This window comes from Cibotium barometz, chromosome 3, assembly GCF_041138505.1.
Source record: "Cibotium barometz isolate CiBa-2024 chromosome 3, ASM4113850v1, whole genome shotgun sequence".
Lineage (NCBI taxonomy): Eukaryota > Viridiplantae > Streptophyta > Polypodiopsida > Cyatheales > Cibotiaceae > Cibotium > Cibotium barometz.
The window spans coordinates 56258504-56266800 of record NC_141048.1 but is presented as its reverse complement, the minus strand read 5'-3'; the positions used below and the strand labels follow the sequence as shown (position 1 = coordinate 56266800).

The 8297-nt window shown below is 35.6% G+C and overlaps 1 long non-coding RNA gene across 1 annotated transcript; it reads left to right on the top strand.

Moving 5' to 3' along the window:
• The first annotated feature begins 5155 nt into the window (after positions 1–5155).
• LOC147640284 (uncharacterized) lies at positions 5156–6704 on the top strand. Its single transcript, XR_015269692.1, has 2 exons — positions 5156–5563; positions 6420–6704. It is a non-coding gene; the product is annotated as an uncharacterized LOC147640284 (long non-coding RNA).
• Positions 6705–8297: the final 1593 nt, after the last annotated feature.

Here is an 8297-nt window from a genome sequence, read left to right as displayed (position 1 = left end):
TACAGGCTCTTCAATGGGTGCAAAATCTACATGTAGGGCATCATATTAAACAACATTGGTTCTTGATGATGCATTTATTATGGTGCTCTAACACAAGGGGTGTTGCTTGTGCCCTTAGTGAAGGAAACAAACTTAATAGCTATGATTGGATCTACCTTGTTTTTCTATTATTGAGAGCTTTGATGGGGATGATGGAAGATTGGTGTGTACGTATTCCTCACATTCATCCTCTATTTCACCTTATGCACCACGATCTTGTTGAAATATATGATGTAAAAGTAATAGCTTGCAACATTTGTAAAAAAGTACAAAATCTAGGATAAGATGGCCCATCACTTTAAGGGCTTATGTTACTTTTCATTGCATTCAATATACACATGTAATCATAACTTATCAAAATGCAAGGAAAATGCTATCACTTGTTACACTCGTGGGAATGACCCCTTCCACAATGAAGTAGACACCAAAGTGTGAGCATGAAAGACAAGGGAAACTACCACATTATAAGGGTTGAGCTTCCCTTCCACAATGAAGTAGACACCCACGTGTGAGCGTGAAAACAAGGGAAACTACCACATTATAAGGGTTGAGCTTGATGCTGGAGTAGCACCCATCATTATTTCAACTGCTTCCTTGGATTGCGAGTCCATGTGACAAGTGGAGTGGACTTGCAAAATTAAAAACATACCACCTCTTCATGGTGGAGGGCTCCACAAATTATGTGTGAGAACATGGTGGGCTCTACAAATTCAACTGTGAAAAGCTGGTCCAACTTGCAACTTCAAATTTTCAAGGAATGAAGTAACTTGGAGGCATCAAATCTCCTCTACTCACAATGAACTACTCCACGCCCAACCCATAGAGGATGCAAATGTGTGAATGACATTACTAGGGTTGTAGAATGTAGATGCCCATTGAAGACATTTTTTTTTGTGATCACTAAGAGGAAACGAGAGGACCAATACTAGAGCGAAACAAACCCCAACCATGCAACAAATGGAGGTATCATTACCTAAGTTGGCAAAATCTTAGTCTTTCAATTCAAGGACCGGTTTCTCACAAAATGTACTGAAGTATACACTACAGGGGGCGTTGTAACACGCTTGAAGGGCGTTCCTCGTGTCTATTGAATACTCTGAATATGTACCTCACTTGCTATCTTGAATGAACTCTCCAACGCGAAACAGCGCTCTCCGGTAATGGTTTTAGTACAGCTACGGACTAGTAAGAAATGTAGTAAACCATCACACCTCTCACACTCTCTCTCACACACACTCACTCTCTGTGTAACACACACACACTCTCCAGATACGGACTCTCTCACACACACACACACACTCTCACTGTGTGACACACACACTTCAAATACGGACCAGTAAGAAGTGTAGTAAGTACACAACACCCCCCCCCCCCCCCCCCCTCTCTCTCTCTCTCTCTCTCTCTCTCACACACACACCGTTGAAGCCGTCGTGACTCACCATCCCTCACACACACACACACACACACACACACACACACACACACACACACACACGCGTTGATCTCCTCGTGGCTCGAGCCTCAAAAGCCTCCAGTAGTGGATTGTCTAAAGTATTTTTGCATTCCCCATTAAACTCGGGACTCCTCACCAGCTGCATGTCGCTACTACGAAAAGTAGCTGCCGTGACGTTTTAGCACAATAAATAATACATGACTACCGTTCCAAATAGGTAGTAATTACAAACAAAGAATCATGCTTAAATTTAAAGCCCATTTTGGGTTAAGACCCTTGCAAATTTACCACAGGTTGGTACCATGAAACAGTGAATTCCACCTTATAAAACCTCATCCCTTCCCTATCTGAATCAAAATTTGGCACCCATATTTTTGGTATTAAATCTTAATCTGGTGAGGTTTGAAAGCCCTAAGATTAGGGGAAGGTTGTAGGTAGGCTACAGGTGACTAGCGTTATTATTATTGATAATCCATGGCTACTAAGTAAACATTCTATAAAAAAAAACTTAAACGATAAGGTAAACAACCGATATTTACCATTTTCCCAAAAGCACCAAGAGGCCTAAAATCCCCCCCCCCCAAAAAAACACACGTGTTCACCAAAAATCGATGTTTACTATATTTTTTACTACCTGAAATTTCAAAATCCGGAATAAAATTGGATTTTGCCTTGAAAAAAACCAATCAACTTTTACCATTTTCAGTTATAAAACCGACAAATCTCATCATTTTGAGCTAAAAAACCGGCTAGATTTCAATGTCTTCCATTGGTTGGGAAAAATGTTTTTCACCACCACACACCCTCACATACACATCCACACTCCCCAACATGGGCATTAAAAAGCACTCCCCCACACACACCAGCCCCTCACACACACATCCACACTCCCCAACATCATGGGCATTAAAAAAGAAACCATTTAGCAACACGCGGCTCACACTGATTGGTTGAATTTTTCTTCCTTTTCTGCCACTCATGTGCCCACGTGATTCAACTTTGTAGTGCATTATTTCATCAACACGTTTATTGTACCTACACCCCAATGTAAATTTGCCAACCCGGATGCTGTACTAGATCGAGCTTGCAGCATCATCATGCACGACGATGCAAGTAAAGCTAGTGGCTAAACGAGGCTTTTTGCAGCCCCTCCACTCCCGATCCACGCCTTCACTCAAGCTGCGCTTCTTGTTCATGTAGGTCGATAGCCAAGCACATCCGCCCTCCGCTGCAGTCTACTAGACCTCAGTCCTCCATACTTTACTGCCAAACAGATTGTAGCATTGTTGCGCCTAATCTTTAATTTGAGTTTGCCTTTGAAATGATTTATAATTATACGATGGTAGCGCTGCGTATAATTTCTAGTCGGCTTCTTGTAATTACACTCCGCAGTATTGAAAGGCGACCTAAGAGTAGATCTGCTTCTTGTAACTCCACTCGGCAGTTTGATAGTCAATCGCAGCTGTAGATCTGTTTGATAGAGCATGATCTGTATGATCACGAGGTCTTTTGAATCGATACGTTTACGTGAGTCGCGTACAGTACTCTTTCTTTTGGACTGGCCCACGCAGCATCGATCAGTAGCGGGTTTCCATAGCATGCATGCACATGAAATCAAACGAAGCAGCTCGCAGGAGAAACAAAGAGTACTGTAGCGGTTCACGCAAGCGCTATCCTAAAGAGCTTCTTGCCACACTTGCAGGCTGCCTTTTTGCCTTTCAAATCCAAGCTTTATTAATTTCTTTTGATTGATTATGTCACTTGTATGTTTTTTGAGTCTGCCTACAACACACTGCGGAGTTCCCATATCAGCATATAGTGGAAAGGGGGCGACACCTATAGAAAGTCACTATGAAGAGTAGGCAAGATAGCATAGCAATCATGTGAATTCAATAGAAGGGGTTTTATTGTATTGTAGAGTTTTTATTAAATCTTTCAATCTTCTTTAAAAGTTAAAAATAGTTTATTAAATCTTTCAATCATCTTTAAAAGTTACAAATAGTTTATCTATATGTTATAAAAATGTATAGCTATGGAGGTTTAAAATGATCTCTTGCATGCATGTATGGGGTTTGTTCATAGTGATCTCCTGGGGAGAGCATAGTGATCTCTTGGGGAGAGTAGGGGAAGCGACCTCTCAAATTTGTGATCCATTTAAAAGTGGTGTTTTTTTCCCTTTCTTGTTTTTATTTGAAATTGATGTTTTTTCCAAAACTTTATCTAATATTTTCCATAGTTATAAATTTCTTATTAGATATCAAAGGATCGAAACAGGAAGGTTGGACATTAAAAGCAGAAAGGAATGGTGCCTACAAAAAAAAGTAGTACTAAAGATACAAGGCGAAGGAAGGGATCCGATTGCAAACAAGTGGAAACAATATCATGCTACATCAACTTCCACTTGAGAGTTTCACTATTTTGGTAAATTTTGTTTCTAGCTTTAGAAAATTGGAATTTCACATGTATTTCAAATAATATCATGTAAGTATTAAATTGCTAGTTTACAAGAATTATGAAAGGTGCCCAAACTTTGTAAAGCCTTAATTTTTGAAGTAATATAAGTAGGCCCATCAAAAAATCACCTTTCATTAACCAACCCATCTTATTCTTAGACCAACCCTAACAAAATTCTCAACATAGCGCTATAGTTTCTTTGATTAGGAGAAATATGGACTCTCTATTTTTTCCCTTTTAGGAGTGAATAAAAAAACAATGGCCTAGCCAATGAGAGAACTGGGATTCTAGATTCATGTAACATGGAGCTTTTTGTCATATTTTTGTACAAATCTCTTAGGACAATAAAAAATTTGAGCCGGCCATAACTTAAAGAAATAGAGAAATGCCAGATTTTTTGGTGGTTTTCACCATAAACTATTCTTTCCTATTAGATGTACCTTGTGGTCACAACCTATGAAGTTTTAAACCCGAATTTCTTTTCTTTCCTTTTTTTTTAAATGCTTAAATTTCTACTTTCCCTCCTTTCACATTTCACTATCTTTCCATTTCCTCCTCCTTTTTTGGTAGAATTCAATTTTGTTATATCCTCTCCAACTCTAGTTCTTTCTTCACGAAATTTTATAGCTATGTTGCTCCCCACCATAGCTCTCTTCTCATAAAATTTCATCTTATTTGGACAAAACCTTAGTGACTTATGCCTATTTTATCATGTGAACTTTCTCTTCTCTACACCACAAAAAGCTATCTTGATCTAAAGTGGCATCAAATTTCTCTGAGTAATGATAGATTTAGGATTTGTTTATATTTTATCTTGATGTGAGTAATTTTCAAAGGTTTAGGGTTTGTTTGTGTTTTATCTTGATGTGTTATTATTTAATTTCATAGGAGCAAGATTATGAGCAATAAGGTTGTGTAAATCAAAGCAATAGAAGTTGTTGTTTTCTTTATTTGTTGCGTATAATCTATATTTCTTACTACTATAACACAGATATTTAGTAATCATGAAGGCTAACTTTGTTAATTAAGTGTTTTTATAGCAGATGTCTTCAAGAATGAGGAATATCAATAATATAGCTATCTGGATCTGAAGTGGTATCTCTTGTGGACTAAGTCCTATGAGTAATGATCATTTATATCTCATTTCATTGGTTTAAGGTTTTCTTTATGTTTTTCATAATGTGTTATTACTACTTATTTTCATAGAAGCACGGTTGTGAGCAACAAGGTTATGTTAATATCAAAGTAGTCGGTTGTAGAAGATAATATTTCTTGTTATTATAATCTTTATTTATTGCTTACAATCTTTATTTCTTACTTCTCTATAACACATATATTTATTAATCATACACTCTAAATTTGTTAATTTGGTGTTTTTCTTTTTATTGTAGATATCTTCAAGAAGAAGGAAAGTCAATAATATTCACATAGTGGAGATGTTTAATAGGAGAGATGATGAAGATAACTTGAAGTATGATGAGTACAATAAGTTAGCTTGGATTTTAATGCAGCCAAGTACTCATGGAGGTTTCAAGGTCAAGCTCAAAGATATAACAGACCCCAACAAACAATGGAAGGGTAGAATCGTAGAGTTCAAAAGATGCATCAATGGTATAGGTACAATAACAGAGGCTTTCATTCAGCATGTTTATATGCATAAAGAGATTTGAGTGCATCATGACAACTTTAGTGCAAGAGAGATGACTAAAAATAATTTCATATCTCTGTGCTTTGTTTTCTTGTGCTTTGATTCTATGGTTATTAGATAGAGTTTTAATACAAGCATGTTTGTTTCTTATAGATTTATATACATCTACTCTGCATGAACGGCAAAATGTAGAGTGTTTAAGAGGAAAGGTACATGTTTTCCATTCAGAGATAGGTTCCTTGATCTATGACAACAAGAGTGCAAGAGAATTGGTATCTAAGAATGTTTACTTTTATGATTTCTTGTATTTTGTGTGGAGAAATATAGTTTGGAGTACATTCCACTACCATCGTTGTCTAGCCACAGGAATGATATTTTTCTAGCTTAGACATGTGAGAAGCATAAAAATTGATGTTCTTGGTGCCATGAAACCCACCATAGGCTCTAGAGATGTGCATCTAAGTTGGTTTGTTCCATTTTCTTTGTTTGCACATTTGTTTGGATATTCTGTGAAGTAGTGAACAGAAGTAAGATTACTTACCAATGCAAGTGCCCATATAAGGATTGGATGACTTGGTTATTGGGAATGTCATGGCATCTCTCACCACAATGATATCATTGAGTGTAGAATCACTCTGTTAAATGTTACCTTTACGTAAGTTTGCACTTATGTTAACTGTTGATAGTTTGTATTCACAAGTACTTATGTTGATTGATATTTATTTTTATGTTGGTTGTTGTTGTTTTTATGTTTTTATGTTGGCTTTTGTTTGTTTTTAATGATAGGTACTTCATTGTAAGACAAACTTTATGCATTTGCTTCAGGTATAGGAGATGGTGACTTCTACGAGGGGAGTGGCTCAGCTTAGACCAAGACATGCGAGATGGCATGCATTCATTAACCATTGATGTGATTATGATTCGAGAGGGTCGTGACCCTTTTAGCGTTAATGTAGAGAGTCATTGGCCCCTTATTTTTTTGAGCCAAGAAATCTTGCTGATGTCCAATGATCCCCCTTCTAACTTCTATTTCAAGTTGGATTGTAGGAAGATTGGGAGTCAGAGTGAACATTACAAAACATGCAAGCAGTGTATTGCTCCACACATCCTTCAGAGTCCAAGTGAATACAAGAATCTGTTTCTCTAAAAGTTTTGTGGTTTTTTAAGTTTTATACATTTTAATAAAGCATTATGGTTTTTTTAAGTCTATTGTGTCTCAATCTCATGTATATGTAAGAAAATAATGATAAGTATAAGTAAGGAAAAATGTAAATATTAGTGTAAGTATATATTTAAGTGCAAATAATAATATAATTAACCATTCTAGAAATAGAAGTATGATTTATGATTTATTATATTTTAATGAATTATATTTAATTTTTAAGTCTATAGATATAAGTATATGTAAGTATAAAAATAGATATAAATGTAAGTATATATTTAAGCGTAAATAATAATATAAGTAACTATGTAAATAATATAATATAATAATAATAATAATATAATGTAACGTGAAATAAAAGGATGATTTATGATTTATTATATTTTAATGAAGTGTTGTTAATTTTTAGGTCTATAGATATAAGTATATGTAAGTATAAAAATAAATATAACTTTAAGGATATGTTTAAGTACAAAGAATCATATAAGTAACTATGTAAATAACAAAATATAATAATAATAATATATCATGAAATAGAAGTAGGATTTATGATTTATTATATTTTAACTAATTATCGTTAATTTTTAAGTTTGTAGACATAAGGTATAAAAATGAATATATAGGTTTATAACTATTTGTAAAGTACAATAATAAGCAGACTCATGCGAGAAAAGCGTGGTTTTTTGCAGAACCAGGATTTCTCATGTGATCTTTCGGACTAATGCCTTACAGGCCTCAGATGGGCATGCCATCACATGAAAGGCCCCTACATGCCTTGGAGGCCCCACACATCAAATTTGGTTCCATTTAAAAAAAACAATGCCTCTCCTATGCATTGTGTGTTTGATGTTGACATTAGCTCTTTTGAGCAAAAACTTGTATATCGTGATGAGTTTGCATCAAGGTAGAGTGGAAGATATAGGGGACAAGGAAGAGTTCAGGAATCTGCAATAAGGGAGTACATTGGAAAACTTGCCAATGATGTGATAGTTTTCCACAAGAGTTTCTCTACAAGGTATGCACAGAATTTCTTGAAGCTTAAAGCACTTAGAAAGGGTGCTTCATTCAAACTTATTCCAACTAAATCAAGTTTAAAAAAACTTCTTCTACTTCGATGCTTAAAGTTGCTTTATTTGCTATCGGTTCAAAGGTGGGTCCCCTTGCATTATGTGGTGACCCATGGCATGGTTTGGAGGGATAAAGGATCCCACCATCATCAAGGTAGAGCTCTAAGGATTTCATGTTTTGATTCCCACCATCAAGGCGACTTCACAGTCTAGAGAGCCCAGTAGAAGCCTAGGATTTGGCCTTGATGACTGTAACTTTTTTTGCTATGAATGGGAATTTTGGTTGCACGTAGTTTTTTATTTTTTGTTATTCTATTAGTTGACTCGAAAAAATTACTTCAAATTAAACACGTAACTCAAATAACAATTGTATCCATTCAAAGATGCAAATAAATGAACAAATTATATAAACTTAAATTAAATGAGACTAATTTATAGCATAAGATAAGCTGAAATTAAATGAGACTATTTTAT